This window comes from Euprymna scolopes, chromosome 11 (assembly GCF_053919585.1).
Source record: "Euprymna scolopes isolate OS-2025 chromosome 11, ASM5391958v1, whole genome shotgun sequence".
In the NCBI taxonomy this organism is placed as follows: Eukaryota; Metazoa; Mollusca; class Cephalopoda; order Sepiida; family Sepiolidae; genus Euprymna; species Euprymna scolopes.
In genome coordinates, this window is record NC_136492.1 from 36,604,224 (window position 1) to 36,632,104 (window position 27,881).

The 27,881-nt window shown below is 31.7% G+C and overlaps 1 protein-coding gene across 4 annotated transcripts in view; it reads left to right on the top strand.

Moving 5' to 3' along the window:
• The window catches only part of LOC145287834 (Na(+)/H(+) exchanger beta-like), a 1,099,100-nt gene that overhangs the window by 432,840 nt on the left and 638,379 nt on the right, over nt 1-27,881 (top strand). The window lies entirely within an intron of this gene.

Genomic DNA, 27,881 nt, shown 5'->3' on the forward strand with positions numbered 1-27,881 from the left:
TTGTTTTTGTTAGTTTTAAAACTATTTTGTATCGCTATCCTAGAGTAAGTTTTACTTTGTGAACACAGTTATTTGCTATTTTTCTTCTGCAGTTTAATAGATGTTGGGGTTCTTTAAAGTACAGGATAGCTAATTTTTCATGAAGGCATAATCTACATGGGTCGTCTAGATGCCTACACGTGGTAGCTTGTCTTATTATTTTCCATTCGATTACCGGCGAATGTTCACTTTCTTTGAGTTCCCAGTATTTATTCGCTAGTGTTGTTTTTATACGGTGTTTTTTATTGTTGAATGTACTTTTGTGGTCATAGTATCGGATTTTGAAATTTAAGGAAGTCATGCCTCCGTAATATTTCTTGTTATTCGGGTTTTCTTTCGCAAATATTGTTGCTTGATAAACTACGCTTTTTGTTAGACATTTCTTTTGAACTGGGCAAAGTGTGCGGTGTCTACAGTTGCATTTATCTTGTTCGTTATTAGTATTTTTATTTATAGTATGGTTGTTCTTGTCCGGGGTTGGTTTATTATTATTATTATTATTATTATTATTATTATTATTATTATTATTATTATTATTATTATTTCTGCTAGTATTAGTTTTATTTTTGTCATGGTGTTTACTTTTTTTATTGTTTATTTTGTTGTTGTTTACATTGTTTTTATTTAATATTTTGTTATTATGTGTTTTAATTATCATCTCTTATGTTTCGCAACAACTGTAGGATAACTTTAAGATATTTTTATTGAAGATTTTATGTAAGGGGTTGGTTGCGGGAAAGTGTTTTTCAATAAGATCTAGAAATTTCTTGCCAAGTTTTGTTTTTAACATTTGATTGTATGGGGCCGTATACCAAATTATAGTTCTTTTTCTTCTATTTTTGATTTTATTATAGTTATTGGTGTGTTGTTGCTTATATTTGATATCGATATTTTTGCATCCACTATTTTTAGGGCTGTTTCGTAAATATTGGTTGACCTGTTAAATGCATTTTCATCGCTTGAGTTATTACTGAGTCTACTTACGATCGAGTTAGGAATCTGTTTTATAATTGATGGTGGGTGATTGGACTTAGGGTTTACCTATATTGGAGTAGCGTTATCTTTTAAGCAGGGTTCATATGTGTTTTTATCTAAATTTAACGTGACGTCCAGGAAGTTTTTTTTATTTTTATGTTAGCTGATACGTCTGCTTTTAGGCCTAATTTTTTCATTTCATTGTATATGATTTTCTTAAAGTTATCTGTCTTGACTTTGTTGGATTTTTTTTATTATAGCTAGTCCGTCATCTCTATATAGGCCGATATCCGTAGTATCGAATATGCTTGTGAGGGTATATAAAATGAATAATCCCACAAGATCTGATGCCTCTGCAGAATCCCTGGCACCCATCGCCAAATCAAACGAATTTTTCATTTTAATTTTTATCCATTGGTTATTGTTATTTATTAGAACTGATGTTCTACATTTTTTAATGATGTTGATTTCTTCCGAGGATATATCAGTGTATGCCTCGGCAAATTCTAGGGCAATGCTAAAAAGTTTTTCAAATATCGAGGGATAAAAGTCTATTATGTTAAACTGTATAAACGTACATTTATCTTTGTTTTCTATATTTTTAAACCTGGTGATGGCTTCGATAGTATTTGCCCACTGGTTTAATTCTAGGTCTTGTTTGATTTGTTTGTTTACTCTAGAAAACTGGTTTAGTTGGGTTTATCAGGCGGGTGCTCGGATTATTATTAAAGTCCCATTTGTGGTCTTTAAGCAGAATGTATACCTTTCTAGGTTTCAATTTGCCAACTTTATCGCTAATTTTTAATTTATCGGTAATTTGTTTACTTTCAGTATTTATTATATCTATGTAGTCGCATTCGTTTGTGTCTAGTTTTTTGTAGTTTTTTGTAATGTTTTCTGTGATTAGTTTGTTATATTCTTGCTTATCTATTTTATAAAAGTTTCGAGTTTTATCTGCTTTTACAAAGATTTTATTAGAGTTGTTTATGTTTCTAAGGATTTTGTGTAGTTTCCGTTGGAAATTGTTAGGTTGATTGTGGAATTCTAAGTTTTTAATTATGTTTAAAAGGTCATTTTCCAAGTGTATTAAAAGGTCTACTGTTTTCGCATTTTTAAGGGTTTTAAAACCATAGGATTCTTTTTTGTTTACGTTTTCATTTTTAAGGAAGGAATTTGCTCGCCATCGCATTCGGCGTATTAGTTCATCTGTTTTTTGGATTAACTTAATAATATAGCTATGCTTGCTAGGTGTGGGGATTTTTTTTTTAGCGATGTTTCGAAATTAACTCTTTCCATATCTATTTTTAATGTGGTGAAATAAATTCTTTTAAGACTGCTCGACTGTTTCAGGAGCTAAGTATAACTACTTAATTTACTCAAATAAAATTAATATACGAAAGTATAGATTTATGCGCAAACTTTAAGTATTTACTTCAAAAGTGCTCAATACGTAGGTAGAGCTAGTTAGTAATTTATAAAATATATATGGTGATTAAGCTACACTGAATATTCGGCGTTTCATCCACTCTAGGACTCCTCATGCTTATGCGCGAATTCTGTGGTTGTTTATCGTTTTTATATGCTCCTCTCCTATTGAGATTTTAGTTAGCCGATCAGCTTTCTAGTATCCAACGCGCCCCTTCCTATCAGCCAATGGGCATACATTTTATCGGACAAAGGATCTGTTTTAAAACTAGGTTATTTTTAGTGTATATATAAATATATATATATGCATACATATATGCACACACACACACATATATATATACATGCATATATGTGTGATCGTTTATGTATATTCATGTTTATTTAATTTATTTATTTGTTTATTTTCTATTGTTTTTGTTAGTTTTAAAACTATTTTGTATCGCTATCCTAGAGTAAATTTTATTTTGTGAAAAGCCTAGTTTATCAAGCAAGAATATTTGCAAAAGAAAACCCGAATAACAAGAAATATTACGTAGGCATGACTTCCTTAAATTTCAAAACCCGATACTATGACCACAAAAATACATTCATCAATAAAAAACACCGTATAAAAACAACACTAGGTAGATAACTTTAAGAAAATCGATCGAGTTAGGAATCTGTTTTATAATTGATGGTGGGTGATTGGACTTAGGGTTTACCTATATTGGAGTAGCGTTATCTTTTAAGTAGGGTTCATATGTGTTTTTATCTAAATTTAACGTGACGTCCAGGAAGTTTTTTATTTTTATGTTAGCTGATACGTCTGCTTTTAGGCCTAATTTTTTCATTTCTTTGTATATGATTTTCTTAATCATTGGCTGATAGGAAGGGGCGCGGTGGATACTAGAAAGCTGATTGGCTAACTAAAATCTCAATAGGAGAGGAGCATATAAAAACGATAAACAACCACAGAATTCGCGCATAAGCCTGAAGAGTCCTAGAGTGGATGAAACGCCGAATATTCAGTATAGCTTAATCGCCATATATATTTTATAAATTACTGTATATATATATATATATATATATATATATATATATATATATGTATATATATATATATATGTGTGTGTGTGTGTGTGTGTGTGTGTGTGTGTGTGTGTGTGTGTGTGTGTAATATGGTGGGTGTAGGTCGAGCTATTCCGCATAATTTCGTAGTGGTTTTACTTGTTCCAAATGTGTTAACACTCAATATTATGTATAGTTTGTTTCATTAATATTAGACTGTCATTATTTATCTTTGTCTTCTTAACTAATCATTATTTTATATTTATTTTATTTATTAATCGTTTTTTTTTTACTGCGATTCTGTTGCGTTGAGCTATTTTGCAGAAATTGAAAATTATTTATCGAACGTATTTTATCATTCAATATTATTATAGCTTTTTTTTGTTTTTGTATCTACATTGGGAACTCTTGTGATTGGGTCGCCCACAATTATAGCAATTAATGCACGTCTTTTACGTAGAAGAAAAATTCTTTTTTGAAAAGTTGCGGTTTTTATTCGAAGTAAAATGTAATTTAATTTTGCTGTTTGAAGTAGGCATCTTTCAATTTCATGATATTTGTAGATCTGCTTTTTCTGTGATCATTTTCTTAGTTTCCTCGTAACTCCTAAGTCCAACCTTGGATTGACAAAGTCATTTTTTCTGAGTTATCATGGTTTACATCATAAACCCTCTGATCCTCACCTGAATTGATATGAATGACTCTCGTCTTGGGGAGGTTCCATGTTTTGACAAGCTTTACACCTGTTCTGAAATGGAAAACGGGCATCAAATCCGTTTCCAAGGTCACTGGAAAAATAGTGGGATAGTTCTATCGATCCAGTAGATATTTCACTGCTGATACAATTCTCTTCCTATACAAAACCAGGTAGTCAAAGGGTGGAGCTGCTAGAAATAACTTATCATGCCTTGACAGAGTTCAAAATAGATTTTTTAGTGGGGGATGCCTTTTTCTCTGCAACCTCTTCCCCACAGAAAGACTTGCGAGCATATATTTGCTTTATCGTTGTTTTCATCGCAAGTGCTCCTTGTAGTTTTTCTTTTTTTCTCATTTTTTCAACGGATTACACTTCTCTTATATAAAAGATTTTTCATTTAATCTTAAAATCAATAATGTAAAAATCTTTAATATCCAATGTAATCCCTATTTTTTTTTCAGTTTCATTGTTTTTTGTTTTTTTTTCGTGCACTTCTGCGTTCAATTTTTTGCGCGTTTATACTTTAATTCTGTAGATTCACTTCCATTTTCAAACACTAATTATGTATACTCACTATTCCATAGCTAACTATAGCAACAGGTAGTCTAGTATTAAATAAAGCTTTAATAAGTCGTTCAAGAGCGAGACTAAATTATGATCTGTCGGTGGTTTCACGCCATTGTAATACTTAAAAACCGCAATTTCCAGTGAAATCTCAGAATGTAACAGATCGTAACATGCATATTGATACTGAAATAGAACAATTATTTACAATGTTACAAATTCGAGTAGAAGGAAATGTTACACATTCTTCTCGTTAATACGTTTGTTTACCCCGTTTCACCCCACACAAAGTATGTTGCTACTTACGATCGTTTCTAACATGGGGCTGGAGAGAGTTGAGCAGCGACATATTTGTTCTCATAGCATTTCTACAGTTTAGTACAGTCAGGGAAGCAAGAAATAGGGAGGAAATTCCAAAGCCCTATTGCCCACGGAGAAAAAAAAACTATTAGAGTAGAAAGTTTTCCGGCATATAAGGATCTAAACAGTAAAGGGGTGAGAGTTTTATGGCATAAACTGGTACTAGATGCACCAGCCCAGATCTTCAAATAATGCTCCATGCATAAGCGAATTATGGTTTTGAAAAAATATAGGATGTTCTCTGCTGTAATTTCCTAGCACGGTAGATGGAGTCTACCTTCTTTGCAGAACGCTTTGTCTTTGGTGCATTTGTTTCAATTCATATTGTCTATGAATGTTATGCCGAGGTGTTTGAAAGATGGATTCTCAGCTAGGTTGTTGTTTGTCATGGCACTCGTTGAGAAGGATTTCTGTAGTCGTTAAATAAAAAAGAATATTTTCTGATGGTAAATGCGAAAGATAATATTTAACAGATGTCCCAATCTTCTACTATGATACCATGTAAGGGTAGGTGTCTGATTAGTTAATTCATGTTACATAGAAAGCTGTAGCAGCCGACACCCGCCACATCACAGACAGGAGTTACTTCTCGCGACTTCAAGATTTGAAATCTATTTTCCTCCTGACTTGTCCAATCACAAGCCAGCCCTCAGTCACGGGACAGAGTATATAAAAGGTGAAATCGAAAACCATTAATCTCTTTTTTCCTTACCCTGCCGGGTAGCCGAGATCAGCCTGGGGCTTTTGCCCCAGGCTGAACGTGAGTTCTACGAGCTAGCTATGGCTTTCTTCTAACTACCATTTCCACGTGCTGTGGGCACACGAACTTTATCATTCTACAGGACTACCCGAACGAACATTCTTTGCCATACTAAAGAACATACAACTCACACTCACGCACGGCCACATGTCACCACACTGAAGACTTTGTCTTTTCTTTCTCTTTTAATCTGATTCCTTTGCCCCGGCTAGTATTAGCTATAAACACGTGTGGACTGAATTGTTCTCTTCTTCAACCAGCCGGAATGATATATATTCTATCTCTACACAAGAATCCTTCAACATGCTAACCAGTTCCTCTCTTGTATGCGGGTGCACTCTACTAACGAAGATAACACATAAAGTGTGTTTACTAAATATTAAAATGAGACTTCCTTCCTTTCTCTTCATTTTTTTAACTAAACATTCATGTTGAAGTGAAATTTTCGTATCTAAGGATACTTTAGTGAAAAACGATGGTGTTTTCAGATAACTTTTTCCCGCTACATAGGCGTGTTATTAATAAAGTGTGATTCCTTGCAGATGAATTTTAAAAAGAAAATATTAAAGCCCGAATAGAATGCATTATTATTCTACAACTTCGACTACGAACAACGCCACAAGAATGCTATTTGTATTACAGTAAGAAAAAAAAGCAGTCGCTACTATTCAAGATCCTAAAGAGAAAGGGAGATAACTATATTACGGTCGTGACAATTACTGCTGCTTCTGTTTGTAATCAAGAAAATGTTTTGCTACAAGAGACAGGCTGCTCTGAGTATAGATTGAATCAAGTTTTACCTAAGGGAAAATGGAATAATAATAATAATAATAATAATAATATAAATAAAATATATTTTGATTGGAATAGCTATCGTCATATCTATGTACGTCTATGTACCAGCCGAACCGAGATCAAAATAGTTACATAACATCTTTATACAAGAAAGAGGATGTGTTAAAGTCATATGTCAAGATTTATATAGCATATACAGCAGTACTTCATTGTTATACGATTTAATTTGTATTTGGCGAATGTAAAATAAAGGAAAATCTATCCGAGTATGTTTTTTATATCCGCCTCCAAGTTGATTTTTTGGTTTGTTTTTGTGTTTTTTAAAGCAGGAAAAGTTAAATCCTTTATGTTAGATAATGTTGAATTGAAGAGACTCCGCGCGTATTTAAATAATCTTTCACTCTACTCGCCAATAAACTGGTAAACTCATCTACATTCGGCACGCCTATTCTTAGACGTCGTAGGTATGGGAAAATGATTGAGATTTCATTATCGTCTTTTATCTTTATTTACCCACGTATTATACATTAAATAACGTCACTTTAGAGCGGACGTATTCGTAGACTGAGATAGATCTTAACAATTCGACCATCTGGATTGTAGTATCGTTTCTTCCTTACTTAAGGAGTCTTACATAACTTCCCTAAACGAGGTAAGATTCAAATGATATGTCTTATTGATGTAATTGTATATTTAAGCTGATGTTCGAGCTTAAATCTTTTCGCTTTAAAGAAAATGAAGATAAAGGCATTATATTATTGGGTTTAAATATTTTAGTCGCTGATATCTAGGATTTAACGAGGGTCCGGGTAGACTCCTTAAGTATGAACAACATATTACATTTCGTATTCTCTTATTATTTCTATAATAAAATATCGTATTTTATTGTTATCCATGTCTAGCTTGAACAAACACCCCACAATATTGTTGAAACATACAAAACTCGTGGAATCATTGAGTTCCATGTAAACTTTTACTTCCGAAAATTTGTACTTGACATTGGTATAGGGCTTTGTTTTTAATTGTACCCACGGTTAGAGCAACAGAAAAGATAGCGGAACACGAGTCGCGCTGTTGCTCAGACACAATGAGAACACACGCACATACACAAATAAATAAATAAAAATAAAAATAAAAAAACAGAACTGTCATTGTACCTTATTGTAATTGAATTGTTTACTGTCTGTACAATTATTTTTTAGAGAAGAAAGTGATTTTTTTTTCATTTTACAGACACAGACGCCACGATATTAAGCACGGAGTTAGCGTCACGGGATAAACTTGTACTACGTTAAGCATTTGAAAATATCACCGATTTCCTTGGTAATATCATCAATTGTACCTGGTATCTATCTACATCAAAACACAACATACAATTAATAGTATTGTCATTGAAACCAGTAATAATACTTTAAATTGCTTAACGCAATACAATGGCATATTGCGACCCTAACTCTAACATCAAGGAAATAAAATTGTTAATGTCTATCCTGGAAAATGTCACGCGCCCATTTTACAGCTACCTACTCATCTATTTTCCAGTTTTATTCCATTTGCTTTTTCATTCCAATATGATGATTCGAAATAGATTTGAAAACGTTCATGATACATATAGAATTATACTAAATTTAAAACCTCTTTTCATATTAATATAAAAATATACGTTATAAAAATCATAGAAATAAGAAGGTATAATTAAACAATTAAGCAAAGCTTTCTGCTAAGTTTACGATGTATGCTGATATGAAAATGCTGCGTAAATACACATAGTGTATGCGTTATATATATATATATATATATATATATATATATATTAAAAGCGAAGTGGGGCATTTTTTAACCTTATAAAAAAAGATCGACTACAATGTAAAAAGAAACAGGATCGACTAAAAGGAAGAAAAATAAATTGAAAAGGAAGAAGATCGACTAAAAGGAGGAGAAAGAGAAAAGAAAAGGGGGAACGGTGAAGAAACTTGAAGTACTTTTCGCCGACTGTCTTCAGAAGTAAATGTCAGAATGAAGTAATGTTGGCATAAAGTAATTTCTATGAGGGGGGAAGAAAAAAACACCGCGTAGAAATAAACCTGGTAGCGCCTGTTTAAAAACGTTCAACGAACGGTCCATCTGTTTGCAAATAACAGGTCTGCAACAGTTTATTGTAAGAGCCTCCAAGAATCCGAGATGTTGAACAGACCTAGAACATCCTGTGCAAAATAGAGAACCACTCCGGTGTGTACTCACTCGCACATTTATTGAACTGGTCAGGTGATCACCGACTGCGGTAGCAGAAACACGTGATCGTTCAGAGGAGTCTAACCTACCCTGTCGTATATATAAAGGGACATGTTGGGAAATTCTGACCTCCAATCTGTGACTCGTTCTGCCCACGTAGTCAGCTCCACACTGACACTTAAATTTATAGACGACAAGATTACTTTGAATAGTGGGCAAAACATCTTTCTGAAAGGAAGAAAAGAATTTCCGAGTGGTAAAAACAGGGCGGACTAAAGTGGCGGGGAAACAATTATGGGTCTGGTGAACAATCTTTTTGATGATGTTATCACCTGCTGAACCCAACCATGGCAACTTTAGGTAAATCGGACACCGGGAAGGGCCTATGAATCTATTAGTATTAAAGTCCCCGACCTTGTTAGAAATTATCTTACTAACAATATGTCGAGGGTAGCCATTATCAAGAAAGATATTAAGTAGTTTTTCTAATTCAGCATCTAACTTAGAAGTCGAGGAAATCATAAGTGCACGGTGGGTAAGGGCTTTAATGAGATTGATCTTCCTCTTAAGTGGATTAAAAGAGTTCCACCTAATGTAAAGGCCTGTAAAAGTGGGGTTTCTGTAGATATCAGTCTCAAAGCAACATTTCGTATAATCTTTGGATACCATGACATCTAAAAAGGGTAAGGAATGATCGACTTCACATTCCATAGTGAATTGGAGAGCTGGATGTAAGCTATTTAAGACATCAAAAAATATTACAGAGTCGTCATATGAAGAGAAACAGGCAAAAGTATCATCGACTTAACGCGTGTAAAAAGACGGCGGGAGATCTTAGTAAAAAGACGATCTTCCCAAAAACCTACGAAAATGTTAGCCAAAATGGGACCTAAGGGGCTACCTAACGAAATGCCATCTACTTGTCGGTAAATCAGGTTGTCAAAGCTAAAGGAAACAGCCTTCGTGGCTAATTCAATCAGCTCAACAAACACCGGTTCTGGGAAGGGGGACACGATTTAGGGCCACGATATAGGTAGTCACAACAAATGTCAATAGTTTCGTCCAAGGGGACATTTGTGAACAAACTACAAATATCAGAAGACACAAGATTATTATTAGAACTATTCAGTTCTAAGTCTCGGATTCAAAAGAATCCAAAACACAATGGCTCGAATAATGTTTTGAAACTGGCTGTAAGATCTCTACAAGCCATTTGGCTAATTCATGCTGCGCCGAACCGACCATCGACAATATAGGACGAAGGGGGGCGTCTACCTTATGAATTTTCCGTAATCCGTACATGCGTGGTCTTTGTGATCCCACTGGTCTAATTCTGCGGTATACCTCGTTTGAAATAAAATTACGCTTCTTGAGGTGAAGAAAATATTTCTGGAGCTTAACCTCCATGTTAAGGTAATCGTCGAAATAAAGGTCACCTAATTTAATAAACTTACTGGTGTTGTCCAGTATTGTCGCGGACTTAGACAAATAGTCAGTCCGATCAAGGATAACGACACCAGAACACTTATCTGGCCGGGAGATATAAATAGCTGGATTAGATTAAAGGGCCTTAGCTACTAGAAAGTGATTCTTTTGCCAGGTAGAAGAGGACTCGATCGTGGAGTTGCAGAATCGATTTGCCAGATCAATGAGCAAGTTTTTATAATTAGATAAGTCATCATCGGAAGTAGGTGAATGGCTTTTTAACTGGGCAAAGAAAACTTCAATTTCGCTAAATACTTTAATTTTATCAACAGAAGTAGGAGGAATACGAAAATCCAGCCCACCAGACAACACGAACCGGTCTACGTCCGACAGGACGAGAGACGACAGGTTAAAGATATGATTACTAGAAACCGCCGTAGAACCAAATTTGTTAGAGACGAGCTTTTTCCAGGAATGTATTATATTTTAAAGTAAAACGATTAATAGTATAAATATCACCATTAGAGAGGAATCTAGAGAAACGCAATTTATCAAAAAAAAATTAAATGTTTCCAAACGACAGACCATAAAGATAGAAATTTAAAACATAGGTAGCCAAGATTATTTTGAAAAAAAACAAAAACAAAACGATCTTTAAATTATGTGTTCAACCCTACTTATTCTTAACATAATGTGAACGATTCTTGCATGGACCGTCGTGAAACAGTTGACAAGTAAATAAAAATCCGATGACTCCCAAGTACCTTTTTTTTTTAATTTTTACCCCTTAGCAGCCTTTTTTTCCGGATCAAAATCGATTAAAAAAATTTCCGCATGTTTGAGTACCCTATATACTAATTTCCAGTCTGTAGATAAAACATTCGTTTATCTACAGGTTGAGGTGTGGCTTCACACACAAACATTCTCACTATTCTTATTATACATATATATGTGTGTGTATGCATATATACACAAATATATGTATATGTGTACGTATATTTATATATGTGTGTGTGTATTTATATATACTTTTCGCTTTGTTTAGTTTTCTTCAGTGGAAGTTTTAAGAAATCATGCGCCCCTCCCTATCTGGAGCTAACACTTGAGCTCTATATGAGATGAATAAATATTCGAATGTTTTATGTAACTTATTCACCTTACAAACATTGAGTAAGTAAAATGGTTGAAAACAATATTCCTTTCCTCTAATTGACCATTACAATATGATATATTATATTTTTCGTTTTCGCTTATGGTCTTGCTGAAGTCCAGCATAAGGATTCATCTAATCCTAGTGGTATAAGTAAATAATGTAAAAGAGTATGTTTACATATGAATTAAATAAGGGTTTAAAAAAGGGGGAAATAAAAGGGAAAAAAAACCTCTTCAGGCTATGGAGTTTTGAAGCAACTTTATCTTGTAGTAGTTCTTCCTTCTTTGGCTTAAGCCTTATTGAACTTGAACTGGTTTACTTAAAATTTGTATTTTTTTCTTGCTTTCCTTTTATATTTTATACCCTCGAAAAAGTTCCAGCAAAAACCTAATAGCCAGCTGTGGTTCTCTCTAGGATGTGTGTCTGCCATTGCTCACATAAATCACCTTTTCCATTGCTTCCATTGCATAACAGATTGCATAATGCATTCAGATGCACTGGGACTAAAGCCGCTTTCAGGACTGTCAGCAACTACTGTAAAAATGTAAGAAAGAACGCAAGAGAGCTGTATGTTCAGTGCGTTAAGTCCAAAGTAGCTGAGCAGCGGCTTGGTTCCCACCAGTTTTGACAAATATCCTGAACAGAAACGTGTGCTCTATCCCAAGTATCATCAATGGACCTGAGGTAATCTCGTCAGCATCATACAAAGCCAAACTCTTTGTCAAGAACTTTGCAGCTAATTCTACCATTTCGACCGCCAACCTCTTTACTTTTCCATTTTTTAAAATTCTTTTTAAATTATATTACAGGTGTAAGATGTACTTAAAAAATAATAAAATTATGAGTGTGAATCCCATACATGTTACTAACCATATATATATATATATATATATATATATATATATATATATATGTATATATATGTATATATATGTATATATATATTATATGTATGTATATATATGTATATATATGTATATATATTATATGTATGTATATATATATATATGTATATATATTTATATATATATGTATATATATATTATATGTATGTATATATATATTATATGTATGGATTATATATAAATTATATGTATGTATATATAAATTATATGTATGTATATATATATTATATGTATATATATATATATCTCATATATACATATATATCATAAATATATCATATATATATATATATATATATATATATATATATATATATATATATATATATATCACATTTCCAATCCTGGCTACAGAGCTCTGGTTATATTTATTCCATGCATGCACACTGGTACATAGATCAGCTTCGTTCCAGATTAATCAAGGAGGAGGGAGCCCAACATTTGAAATTCGCTACCCAACTTATACCCACTAAACGAAAACCTAAGGCGGGTCAAATCTCCATATGGTACCGAGTCAGGTATGCTTATATCCATCGAATAAAGAAAGAAGTGTGTTGGCGTTCTCTCTTTTCTATCCCTTTTTATCGTGGTCTTTTTCCTCACTAAGATCAAAGTGTAGTATCTGTTCTTCATATGCTGCAATTTAATTTCTTGTTCTCTGTCAGTGGAGGAGAAATCCTTCACGACTGAGACAATTTTTATTTTTGTTCCTTTTCTCCACATTAAAAAACGACCCTGGTGTCTAACTTTGTCCCGTGGGGAGGCATTGTAAATAGGAACAGAGGAAACTCACGACTCGCAAAACTTTAAGACCTGTGCGCTACTTTGTTAAGCGAAATTCACGGCGCGCAAAAACACGACAGTTTCGTGTCGCCGCGTGCCCCCAGTTGCATACTTCCAATTCGAGTTGCACCAAGATTATAATTTTTCCCTTCATTCGAAATAAACATCTTCCAATTTCTATCCATCGTTTCGTGAGTTAGTAACTTCAAATTTAAGGCCTTGTGCCATCTTGATTCAGAAGCTAAGAAGTTCAAAACGCCCATGTTAGGTTTCTCGCGTTTGTGTTTTCCTGTCCGACAGATATCACGCGTTTCGACGCGATTCATTTCCGCTGTTTTCTATACCCTCGGTGACGACATCGCAGGAATGGACCCGATTCACATTCGCTGTCGCTTCAGACGTAATTTTTCAAAAATATGTAAAATGAGGGACGGTTTTATAACTGGTTTCCATAGAAACCACGTCGCTTCAGCGACTACTGTTGCAACTAATTGACTCTGTTGAGAAAAGAGAAATAACAAGTGAAACCGAGAGAATGAAAGCAAAAAAGGGAGATAATTGGGAGGATTTTATTGAAAGCAGACGAGTGCCGTACATTATTATTGCATATATGTTTATGAGGGCAAAAAAATAAGACTGAAATTAAACAAAGAACAAGTGAATTCATAAGAAGCCTGGAAAAAGCATTGATTACAATAGACAAATGTGATTTTGAACACTACTAAATTCATTATAAATTTTGTTTTACTGAACTAAAATTGGAAATTTCGCTTTTACAATATAGCTAAGAAATTGATCTATAAACTGTTATAATTGTTTGAAATTTGGTCGAAAAATGAGTGAGCGGTGAAGATTTAAAGCTGATCTAAATGACTAAAACTGCCACTTAACCATATATTCAAACACGGTAGTGTTTGAGTGATATATATAAATATATGTATACACAAACACACGCGCACACACCCACACACACACACATATATACATGCATATATATATATATATATATATAATATATGCGCGAGCGTGTGCGTGTGTGTGTTCGTGCGTTTATTGTACAAACGTGAGTGATATCAGAAAATCTTGTAACTTTTAAGAATAACAGAACAACAAAAATGTAATATAGCTCATGTGCATTTATTTGTTTCAAACTCAAATTACTTCAAACAAGCTGCTAATCATGTTCCATGAAATTAATCCGAATCTTACAATATTTTGAAGACCCTAGTTACTGCACTTGGAGAACAGCTTAAAGTTTGACTTACATAAATCAACTTAAATGAATCAAGACATTTAAGTCATTTTCGCAAGCAAATTGACTAATCGAACAAAGCGGTCGAAAAGAATCTCACGATTGATTTTCTACTTGCCGAAGGTCAAATCAAACACAGAGACTTCTTCTTCTTTAATGTTAATGAATATTCTCCATGGGAAACTCATGATGCACTGAGAACGCAGAAGATATACGACACGGGAATTTGAAGGGCGTTGGAAAACAAGATCTTTATTTTTAGAAATCCTTATACATCTGTTCGTGCTTATATGTAAATACACCTACTGACTGGAACGATAAATTTGTCGCCCTAGAGGAAACAACACGACAGCTTTATTTTTAAAACTGTTATTGAAAAAGTAAATTCAGGTAACTTAATTATGTAGTAGAGCTGACATCTATTCAATGTAGCCGCCTTCAGCCCCTTGGTCTGATACGAGTCTGAAACTAGGAGCATACCTTTTCCACAAACGTCGGCAAGAGCTAAGCTAATACTCGGCGGATGGTGGCGATCAGACTAGCTTTGGTGTTGTGAGAGGTCATGTTGGTGATGTTCTCAACATATGACTAAACGAAGTAGTCCAGCAGATTCAAGTTGGTGCTTTTGCATGGTTTTTCGTACAGTTTTCTCCTTACATTTCAACCTGCGGCCGATTTCTCGACTGGATAAATCAGAAAGGTGGAGATTAATTAGTCCTGGCATGTGAACTAAATGTTACGTTGACCAACAACACTTACGATTAGAGATGCTTTGTTGCCGGTTGGTGGATATTTTAACCTGATTTAGGGGCGATAATTAAAGCTGGTTTGAAGCGAATTTGTTGCTGTGGACTTTCTTTTTGCCTCTTCAATTTGAAGTTATTTTTTTTTAATTGACGTGTACACTAGAACATATCAATTAAAAGTCAGATATGAACAGGTAAAATTATAGAGGAATAAAAGGCGAATCAAATGAGGTATAGATTGTTTAAACAGTTACATTAAATTTAGCATAAATTTGTAGTTTTCGAAAAAATTACAAGTGGGACCTATGGAAATTCCACAATGGACTCTTATATGTAACAGTTACATTAAATTTAGTTTAAATTTGCAGGGTTTTTTTTTAAATTACAAGTGCGAACTTTCTTTTTGCCGGTACTGTATATATATATATATATATATATATATATATATATATATATATATATATATATATATATATATATAGGTGTGTATATATATTAAAGAAAAATGAGGAATAAAAGTGATATATAACTTTATTATTATCAGAACAATAAGGAAAAGTAAAGTTGGAAATAACCTTTTTAGACCATATCATTTCGAAGCGTAATGCTTTTCATTACAAGAAAACTTTCATATGTTAATAATTTGGAGGCCAGGAAGTATTGACTAAATGAGTCATAAACAACAGTATGACTGAAAATATTTGTAATTGCAAAAATAAAAATAATTGTCCATTAAATGCAAACTGCTTAAGTACAAATGTGGTATATAAGTGTGAAGTAATTACTATAAGTAATACAACGCTTTAGATCGGATCTGTCATTGCCACGTTTAAACAGAAACACAAAAACAATATATTCTCTTTTATATTTAAAACCCGATACACCTTCCATCTCTTTGTTTAGATACACTAAGGAATTAATCAAAAAATAAAACGGAATATGAATGGAAATGGTCGATTCGAGATAAAGCAAATAAATATATACAAGAGAAGAGAAACCTGTAATTTCTGCGCTTTAGAATCGTTCCATATTGTGATATCTGATGAGGAATTTCTCAATAAAACCGATAATTTAAAATTGTATTCATAGAATAAGATATATACTGACCTACTTCAAACCTATTGAAATTCTAGAGTAATAATCCAGCTAAAGCATATACAGGAATGTAGAGGTGATACATGTTGTATTAATGATTTAATAGTTTACGTATTAACATAAGTTAATATAAGCAAGATTAAATGATAACATCTTGCTAAAAGACAACGTTGCCCAATGCATTTTTGGCGTATTTGATTCCAGGTTAAATAACGTAAGATATTCTCGATTAATAGTCACTCATTTAGTTTTGATCACTTCGGTTTTATGAGTTTTCAAGTTGATCTTATTGATTTTAGATTAAAGTTTTAGATCTAAGAATTAAGAAAGATAGATAAAAAAACTAAGCGTATTATGTTATATACATATATGCATGTTTATGTGTGTACAACTATATCTATATCTATCTATCTGCAGCAGAGTTAGATACTTAATAAAAAAAGAAAAATACCTATAAAATATATAAGGTAATACAATTAAGAATATAAAATATAAATCAGTAATATTAATTGATAGGTAAGATTAAGAAGTGGGTGAGAAATAAGGTAAAGTGCACTAAACTAAAATGAAATAAAATAGAATAGACTATAATAAAACAGAATATAAGGAAATTGAGTAAGATAATATATATAGGCATTTAATTATTTAATTATTGTAGTAAATAATAAGAAAATTATTAATTTTTATGTAAAATTTAAAATTATTAATTCCATCTACTAACTAACTAACTAATGAATTAATTTTATTCAAACAATTTTCACTACATAAATATATGCAAATATAGGGAGGAAATAAGTTCAATCCAGCGACTGACACCCTTTCTAACTCAACAATAAACAACAACATATGCAAATAATAAATAAAATATTTATCAATATTCAAATTTTATTTCTAGCTGCAATATTTTAAGTCTAAAAATTCTTATTTTTTATTTTACTAGAATATCTTGTTCTTTACTTTTCCAGGTTGAATTTCTTGTCCTTTACTTTTCCAGGTTTAATAAAATCTTAAGAATATTACTCTCCATGCGCGCATTTTTACATATAATATAAATATGGAAAATTTAGTTGATACGAATGTGGAAGGTAAAAACAGAAGTGATAAGAGAGAATTGACAAATTCAAGACGAACACCAGTTCTGCAAGCGTTGCTACAAAGGTCTAAAGGGCGCATCCTAGAACGAGGTGCAATAAAAGATGTTGCCACAAATTTCGGTATAGGAAGAAATACTCTAGGCAGAATTTGGTCACGAGCACGAGACAGTTCGTCCGATATATCGATGCCAATGGATACTTTGAGCTGTAAGTTTCTCTGTGGCCGAAAAAAGAAGGACTATAGTTCACAGTTGGCAAAAATAAACACCATTCCTTTGAGAAAAAGAACCACTTTGTGGTCTACTGCTCAAGCATGTGGAATACTTAAGACAGCGTTGATTGCAAGGATGAAAGATGGCGAAATACGGGCACAATCAAATGCTGTAAAACCGCTTCTCACGATAGAAAATATGAAATGTCGCGTTCATTTTTGCTGTTCGCAGTGGGATTTAAATCGAGGAACTTTTAGAGAAATGTTTGATGGCATACATATTGATGAGAAATGGTTTTACATGACGCAACATGCAAGGAAATTTTATTTAGGCAAAGACGAACATGACCCTTTAAGAACCACTAAAAGCAAGCGTTTCATTGCAAAGGTAATGTTTCTTGCTGCCGTGGCTCGACCCCGTTGGGATCCACATCGCAAATGTTACTTTGACGGGAAGATTGGAATTAGGCCATTTGTCAAACAAGAGGCGGATAAACGTAACAGCAAAAACAGGCCTGCTGGAACAATGGTAACTAAAGTCATGGATACAATCACGAAAATTCAGATTCGTGAATTCCTTGTTGAAAAGCTCCTTGTTTCCACACGGAACAAATGGCCAAGTGGATCCATTGCACAACGAATCATAATTCAACAAGATAATGATAAGCCACACGTACATCCAACGTACTGGTGTTCAAACAAGAATCGGAGAGATTAGGGCTGGTTAACCAGCCTGCAAACAGTCCGGATCTGAATGTTCTTGACCTAGGTTACTTCAATACAATACAATCCATTCAATACCAAAAGGCTCCAAAGAATATTGATGAATTAATTGAAGCAGTTGAAACCAGCTTTCGAGAATTAGAAAAATCAAAGTTGAGCAACATTTTCCTGACATTTCAAGAGACAATGGAACAAATAATTTTGGTTGATGGTGGCAACAATTATAGGCTTCAGCATATGTCAAAAGCACAGCTAGAAAAGAAAAGGAAAACTTCCCACTTCAATTTTGATATCAGAAGAATTGAAAAGTAAATTACTACAATTGAATAAATAGTTAGATGTTTTAGTTTTTTGCATTATTTTGTTGTATATTTATTTAGTCATACATTGTACGTACAATCAATTCTCAATTTAATTAAGTATAATTATTTGGTTAACCTGTATTTCCTTTCAAAAGTATTGCCTTATAAAACTTCAAACTTGTATGCACCAAGTATTTCCGACCAAACTGAACATTTTTGGGCACCAACTATTTCCGACCGAAGATAGTATGATGAATATTTGTGCATAATAATCTGAAAAAAGTCAAATTTTACCGCTCTCGTATTTAACAAAATTCAATTTCTTTTTAAATTCCTGAAAATGGAAATTAAATTAAAGATTTAATCCCTAGCGGCCACTGGTTTTAATTTTTTTAGCAGCAAAACAATTTTTACTTGTTAAAAAAAAAATGTTATTATACAGTAGGCACTGCCAACCGAATGTGAAGAATTGTGAAAAAAAGAAAGCATGATTCCACGACGTCAGACTTGTGTTAACTATAGGAACTATTGAAAAGCAGAAGCGACTTAACGATTTTTTAAAACCTTTGTTTATCTTTTTCAAACTGCAATTAATGATTTAATATATATATCTATAAAAGTGAACGTGTCTGTCTGTCTGTCTGTCTGTGTACATTTCCCTACGCAATAACTCTGTAAATTTTTAGTCTATAGACTCGAAATTTGAAATACCGGGTACTGAGATTTGGGAAAATCGATGTGACGGATGTCAGCCAGAAATTTGGCTGTTAAGGGGTCAAATTTCAACGATTTGACCTTTAAGAACTCTACCAAACTCCTCCGACAATTTTGGGTCTAGACACTTGAAATTTTAGATATAGGTTCCTTGAACCTGGATCTAACTTAATAAAGTGATTTGAGCCCGAAACTATAAATTTTAAGGGGTCATAATAGGGGTCAAATTAAAAAAAAAAATACTCTTTTTTTTTTTGCTCAGCATACACCTCCAAACACCCGGGCAACGCCGGACTGAAATGCTAGTAGTTTATAAGCAAGATTAAATGATAACATAATATATCTTTGTTATAATTTTGTAAGGTTTTAAGATTTACGCAGTTTAACGATTAATAATATTATAAACATTTTTATATTAAATATGAAATAGAGTTTTACTGAATGTTCATGTTTGGCTTCCATACTTTTGTTCGGTAAAAAGTGACAAGCAAAATAGGGGGGTTACAAAAATACTTAATATTTGTGCAATAATATTTTCAAATCGCTTTTAATCTGGCGATAAAATAGCTGACAAGAGAAATGTTTATATGAAAACTTAATATTTAAAAACAAATTTAAACACAATTAATTAAAAATATATGTTGTAACGGAACATTTTGAAATAATGGAATTTTAATCATTTTAATCTTTTAAAAATTAATTAATTTTAGGAAGTTTCTTTTTCTTAGCAATTCAGCTGATTATAATATATATTAATTAGAAAAAACGCTATTTAGAAAACATAATGATATTATATCTATCCCATTTTTTAATTGCAACTTTAAGGTAAGTTTTTGTTCAATATGTGTATTTAAATTTTAAAAAAATAATATTTTTTACTTAGTTTAACTCTTATATTTCATAAATAAATAGAAATTTCGATGGATTTAAATATATTTTGTTCAAATTTCGAAAAGGGGAGAACCTTATAAATAATCGTATTTGCGCTTCGAATTTTAGTGCGGACTTTTTTTCCATCCTTAGCAAGTCGCACCCTCTTTACCATCTCAAAATTCTAGAAACTATATATATTAAGACTCTGAGACCTTCTTTTTGCAAACAAAAAGAGAATCTCTTAGGGCTTAATCTAGTTTCTATTTAATAATTAATTCATCCCCCTCTTTTTTTATACACATATTCCCCCTACTTTTTCATCTCGGATTCATTGTTCTCCCTTTTCTTTTTAAAACGTAATTAAGCTCGATTTTAACTCTGTTGAGCGAGCTTCGAAAGCGGTCAGCTGACACGTTCATTTTTATTTTTTAATTTCACAATCTAAAATAAAGATTGTTTTCGAACAAGTTGAAATTTGGTCTTTACATAGCCATAATAAAATTTTTTACCCCGCAAAAATATTTAAATATATATATATATATATATATATATATATATATATATATATATATATATATATATATACGTATGTGTGTGTGTGCATACATACTAAAGACAAAGATTAATGATTTGCAATAGAATAAAAAAGGATCGATATTTTTATCTCTCCCCATCATCTATTCGATTCAGCTATTTCCATATTTTATCACATGTGTATAATCCTCACCATTCCTTATTTTTCTAATCCATTATAATATTTCATTTACCTCGTTACGTGTCTTCCCTCCAAATCATCACCATTCATATTATAGAATCCCTCTTTTTCTCATATCCTTATTCTTTATATCTCTAAATGTCTCTCCAGACTCAAGATAGCTTAAATCCACCTACATTGCACACCCACTGTCAATCACTGTCCTCTATACTGGATACCTTAGTACCCTATAATTATTGCTTTAGCTAGATGTCGCATTGTCATGTTTGCGACCAATCCCCTTAGCCCCTCTTCTGGGGAGAAGCATTAGTCTTCGAAATAGCAAGGTATAAAAAGCATGCGGCACCTTTTTACTTATTACATCGACAAATGAATCTATGTATACCAGTATATGGCATTGTCTTGTTTATAATGCTATTATTATATATTCATATATATTCATATATATATATATATATATATATATATATATATATATATATATATATATGTGTATATATAGATGTATATATACATATACATATATATATATTCATTGTTTTATTTATATATCAATATTTATATTTATATAATGCGATGCCTCTGTTCAGTCTCAAAAGGCAATGGACACCACTGTAAGGGTAGCTGCACGCTTAATTGTGAGGCAAGGTTTGCTCAATTTCAACCACACATATCCTGAATCGGCACTTCTTTTGTCTTATCAAGTGGCAAAGAGAGGCTAAAGACTAAGTGGAAAGATAAGCAAAAAGCAATACTTTGAATCCTCACATGGTTAACCAACGGTGCTTAACTTCAGTTATCTCACGGAAACCGGTGTGTTCGTGTGATCATGCCATATATATATATATATATATATATATATATATATATATATATATATATATATATATATATATATATATATAAAATAAAAAGTATATACGCATTTTATTTGTCTTACATAAGCATTTATATGTCACTACATATTCTAAAGCATGTTTTCGTCGTTGCAAGTAACTAGAGATCTCCTCAGGCAATCTTGCTTATACAAAAGTTTAGTCCGTAATGAAAATTATTCAGCAATTACAAAAAATACTTTAGAAAGTCATATAACGTGTCATTCAGAATAAAAGATTATAACGGCTCTTAATATGTGTGAAGAAGACGGGAAAAAAGAATAAAATGTGTATCGAAAGAAAAGTAACGCAGAAGAAAAACAGAAAGAGAATAGAGGAAGGAATGAAAAAGATTGGAAGAGAAGGAAAAAGAAAAAGGAAACATGAAGAAAAGAAAGAAAAGGGAAAGCGAATTTAGGTAAACAAAATAGCACCGGTAAATTATGCAAACAACTGCATCTCGAACGCAAGACAAGTGGTACAAATATAGGCCGGCAACAGTACTTGAAACGAGAATCACAAAATCCTTTGGGACATGGATATACGAACTGATAAACCCATCCTATTTCTCTATCATCATATTTACCGATTTGAATTTTTTCCAATTCTAATCACTAAAATCTTTCCATTTTTAATTTGAATTCTTTCAAAATTGCTTTTGTCGTTTTGCCTTTACATGTGTATAACACCGCCATTTTTTTTATTTTCAAGCGAACAGAACCCAGCTTCGAAATGCCATGGTATATAGAGGTTCTTCCCTTTCTTCCTCCTTCTGTAACCCTGTTTGACTTGATCAAATAATAACTTTACTCTTTGTCTTCTTAACTTATTCAATTAAGTTGTCAGAGCATATTTTCTCCAGATAGGTTTGCCTTACCATACATTTTTAGAATCATTTTATTAGTTTATATATATATATATATATATATATATATATATATATATATATATATACTTGTTTATTGTTATATAAACATGCTCACATCCCGCTGCTACAAATAGTCACTTGTTTCAATCAAACAACAGATATCATCAGGCAGCGACTTGACTATTCAAAAGTTCAATGAATAATGGATTTTTATTTTAGGTAGGAACTCTTTAGAAGTTAGAGTTAAAAAACTTAAAACACAGGACTTTAATTAAATAAAAAAGTAAAAAGGGAGAGGCAATTTAAATAAAGTTAAAAAATTACAATGGGGAGAGAGTGATTGAGAAGAGGAAAAAGGAATAGAGACAGAAATAGAGAAAGAAAATATAGAGAAAACAAAATAGAGAGAAAAAGAAGAGAGAAAATATATATATATATATACATATATATACATATATATATATATATATATATACATATATATATATGATATAGAGAAGAAAAGAAAAAAGAAATAAATGGTTATAATAAAGAGAATAAAAACTAGAAGGAAAAGGAAAGAATAATGAGATCTAGTTAAATAGGGAAAGAGAGAAAGTAAGAATTTGACAGTATATAGAAAAAGAAAAAGAAAAAGAAAAAACCTGCGTGTCAACCAATTTATGAACAATTATACAATTCAGTAATGAAACATATTATTACAAATACAAACAGAAGATACAATCCAAGCGTCAGAAATGAACGTGTCAAAAAAGGCAGTGAATGTATTCGGCTAGCATATTTATCCTCTTACATACGTCCACGAGTAAAATCAACGCAATTCAAACATACGTCTACCATTAATTAGGCCCTTTATGCTAAATGATATAAGTTTAAAGTTTTCGCGTTTTTATTAGATAAATATATGAATAAAAGAATAAAATAATGATAAAACAATATTAAAATTATTATTAATAACAATAAACATAATAGTGATAATAATAATAATAATAATAATAATAATAATAATAATAATAAAAACAGAATAAAATTAATATTTATTATCTTTTTAATATAACATATTTAGCCATAAGAGGGGATTAAATAAATTAAATAGGTCCAATAATTATAAATAAAAAACTACTAATATTTATGTATATAAAAAAAAGAATACAATACAAATATATATATATATACACACACACATATATATATACCCAAATATACACACACATACACACACACATATATATATATACATATATATATATATACATATACATGCACATAAGTCAAGGTGTAACTATACTATTAAGTTGGAAGTTTAAGCTATATAAGTATAGATATAAAGTCATATTAAATCACAAAATAATACATTCAATACCAGATTACTAATAACACAGATACAAGTACACTTACCTATAAATATATTCAGGCAAAAGAGGTAATTAAATCAACGAAATACTCAAAAATAGCGACGCACAGGTAGATAGTAACCAAATTAAAAATAAGATACATATGTATATACTCACAGAGAACCAACCGACATACTAATAAGCACACATATACATATATATATACATACACATACACACACATATATATATATACATATACACACATACATATATATACATACATACATATATATATGTAATCCTATGTATACACATACATACAAAAAAATACACAAATATATGCACACAATCATATACTAATAAACAACAACGCACACACACATATATACACACACATAAATATGTATAATTTACATAAATTATATATATAGAAATACATAAGAATACAAATAATTTGGCAAGGGTACAGATAGATGCATACACACATAGAAACATACAAATGGATTGAATAAACATGGGAGGGTATACCAAATAGTATAGAAATATATAGATCTAAGTACACAAGGTCATAAAATAAATACATAGACACATACATATACACATAGACACACAGGTATATAAGATAGGAGAAGTAAAGAATGAAATCAGGAGAGGAGAAAGTATATTAATAGAATATTAATAAATTATAGAAATCAGTGACAATTTTTAATTTATTTAAATTTTATATCTAAACTAAATTACTTAAAAGATGGGTTTTATAATGTTTGCAATTAATTGAATTTTCGTGCTTCTTATTTAATAATTTATCTCTTTCTCTAAAAGTAAGTATAAATAATTTCTCATAAAGACATAGGTAGCAAGGCGAGTTTAAAGATGAACAGGTTTTCGCTTTCTTTAAAATTTTCCAATTTACTATTGGGGAGTAACCTTGCTCTACTAGTTCATTGTAATATTTAGACAAGGAAGTTCTATTTTTGTACTCATTATTTTCAAAAGAGCACTTGTGACCGGTAAATCTTTCTTTAAAATTGTTATTTGTCATTCCTATGTAATATTTTTTTCATTCGGATTTTCCTTAGTAGAAATAGTTGCTTGGTACACTACAGAAGTAATTTGACAATTTCCTTTAAGAGGGCATTTTGATTTAATTCTACAGTTACAACTTTCGGTAGCAATGGGTGTGCTATTTTTGTTTAATATTTTGTTATTATGTTTTTTAATTATTTTTTCAAGGTTTTCATTACAGCTATAACTAAGTTTTATTGTATTTTTATTGAAAATTTTATGTAGTATATTATTAATAGGGAAGTGCTTTTTAATTAAGTTTAAGAATTTCATTCCTAGATTTGTTTTAAGTTTCAGATTAAAAGGGGGATTGTACCACAAGATTTTTCTCTTACGGTTTCTATTTGTATTTATGTTTGGGTGTGTTGATTCTATGAACTCAATTTGGGTGTTTTTGTATCCACTATCCTTAAGGGCCCTGTTATAGAAATATTTATGTTTATTAAATGTTTCAAGATTGGAAGAATTGTCACTGATTCTTTTACTAATGGATTTGGGGATATGCCTAATGATAGATTTTGGGTGATTTGATAAGGGGTGTACATAAATTGGGTTTGAGTTTTCCTTCCTATATGGTTGGTAGATGCCTTTCCTTAAATCAAAGTTCACATCCAAAAAATTTACAGTTTTAACATCTGATATAATTTAATTCTACGGAATTCATTTAAGATAATCTTTTTGGTTCTTTCACATTTAGGGCCGTTGGATTCCTTGATGATCATCAGTCCATCATCACGATACAAGCCTATATCCATGACATTGATGTCTTTGGTTAAGTATGAATAGACCTACTAAGTCTGTCATTTCAGCCGAATCCAAAGACCCCATGGAAATGTCAAACAGGTCATTTTGATCTTTTTTCAACCACTGATCATTTCCACTAATTAATGTAGTATTTCTACATGTCCGTATAATTTCAATTTCAGTGTCTTTTATATCAGACAGGAGTTTAGCAAACTCCCTCACCTCTTCGAATAGTTCCTTAGATATGGAGGGATAGTAATTCACAATATCGAATTGTAAGAAAGTACAATTCTTTTTATTATGTATATTGGAAAACCATTTAATGGTATCCGCTGTGTTAATCCATAGATTTAGCTTATATGTTGATTTAATTTGATAGTTAACTCTTTCTATTATATTTTTACTTAATTTACCAATTTCGGGTTTCGTAGGATTAATTAATCTAGTTGTAGGTTTATTGTCAAAATTTATCTTATGGTCTTTAAGCAAAATATATGACTGTTTTTTTGTAAAATTCCCACTCTATTACTAATTTTAAGTCTGTCAGTTATTTCTTTACTATCCTTGTCAATTTTTTTGCAAATATCTATATTTGATTTTTTGTAATTTTTTGTAATATTTTCTTTAATAAGCTTGTTATATTCATGTGTAGTTAGTTTGTAGAAATTTTGCGTCTTATCTGCTTTAACGTAAAGGTAATCCGAGGTGTTGATTTTCTTAATGGTAAAATCCAACTGTTTTTGAAAATGATTCTTTTTCCTATGGAAAGACAGGCCCCCAATAAGATCCATAATGTCTGCTTCAAAAGCATCCAATTGGTCGATATGTGGTGCCGAATCTCGATTTTTGAAACCAATCTTTCTGTATTTCTGTCTCTATTCCTTTTTCCTCTTCTCAATCACTCTCTCCCCATTGTAATTTTTTAACTTTATTTAAATTGCCTCTCCCTTTTTACTTTTTTATTTAATTAAAGTCCTGTGTTTTAAGTTTTTTAACTCCAACTTCTAAAGAGTTCCTACCTAAAATAAAAATCCATTATTCATTGAACTTTTGAATAGTCAAGTCGCTGCCTGATGATATCTGTTGTTTGATTGAAACAAGTGGCTATTTGTAGCAGCGGGATGTGAGCATGTTTATATAACAATAAACAAGTATTATCAGCTCTTTTTATTGAGCACTATCTAACAACCTCGTTGAATTCATTAGTCCATTACTTTTGAATATAAAAAAAACCCGAGTATATATATATATATATATATATATATATATATATATATATATATATACATTATATGTATATTTATATATATATTTATATATTTAAGAAAGAAACTCGGTTCATTAAAGTTGACATAGAAAGTCGGTCACCACATAAGTTCGCATGCGAATATCATGATACTCTAATCATTAGATCACTATCGCGGGATGATACGTCATTCAAAAAATAAATTTTAAAAAATTTCCACAATATTTTTCGCGGTTGAGATTGGCTGTGAGGTTAATTCCTTGCTAATGGAATTAGAAATGGCTTCGTGGCCGGTCTCGAATCTTCGAACCGGTAATAATCACGTAAAGATATATAGATTTGCATATATAAATTAAGAAATATAGATTTATATGCATACTACAACGATACCCGACGTTGTCCGGGGTGGAATGATTATCAACAAATGTTTCACACTCCCATGTTTTCACTCTTATCGAAATTGGTGCCATCACCAATTTTCCATCTTGCTGAAATCGCCCATTTTCCATTTTCGTGAAATCACCCATTTTTCACTTTGGTGAAATCACCCATTTTTCATTTTGGTGAAATCGCCCATTTTCATTTTTGGTGAAATCACACATTTTTCATTTTGGTGAAATCGCCCATTTTTCATTTTGGTGAAATCCCCCATTTTTCATTTTGGTGAAATCACCTATTTTTTATTATGGTGAAATCATTCATTTTTCATTTTGCTGAAATCGCTCATTTTTCATTTTGGCGAAATCACCCATTTTTCATTTTGGTGAAATCGCCCATTTTTCATTTTGGTGAAATCGCCCAATTTTTCATTTTGGTGAAATCGCCCAGTTTTCATTTTGATGAAATCGCCCATTTTTC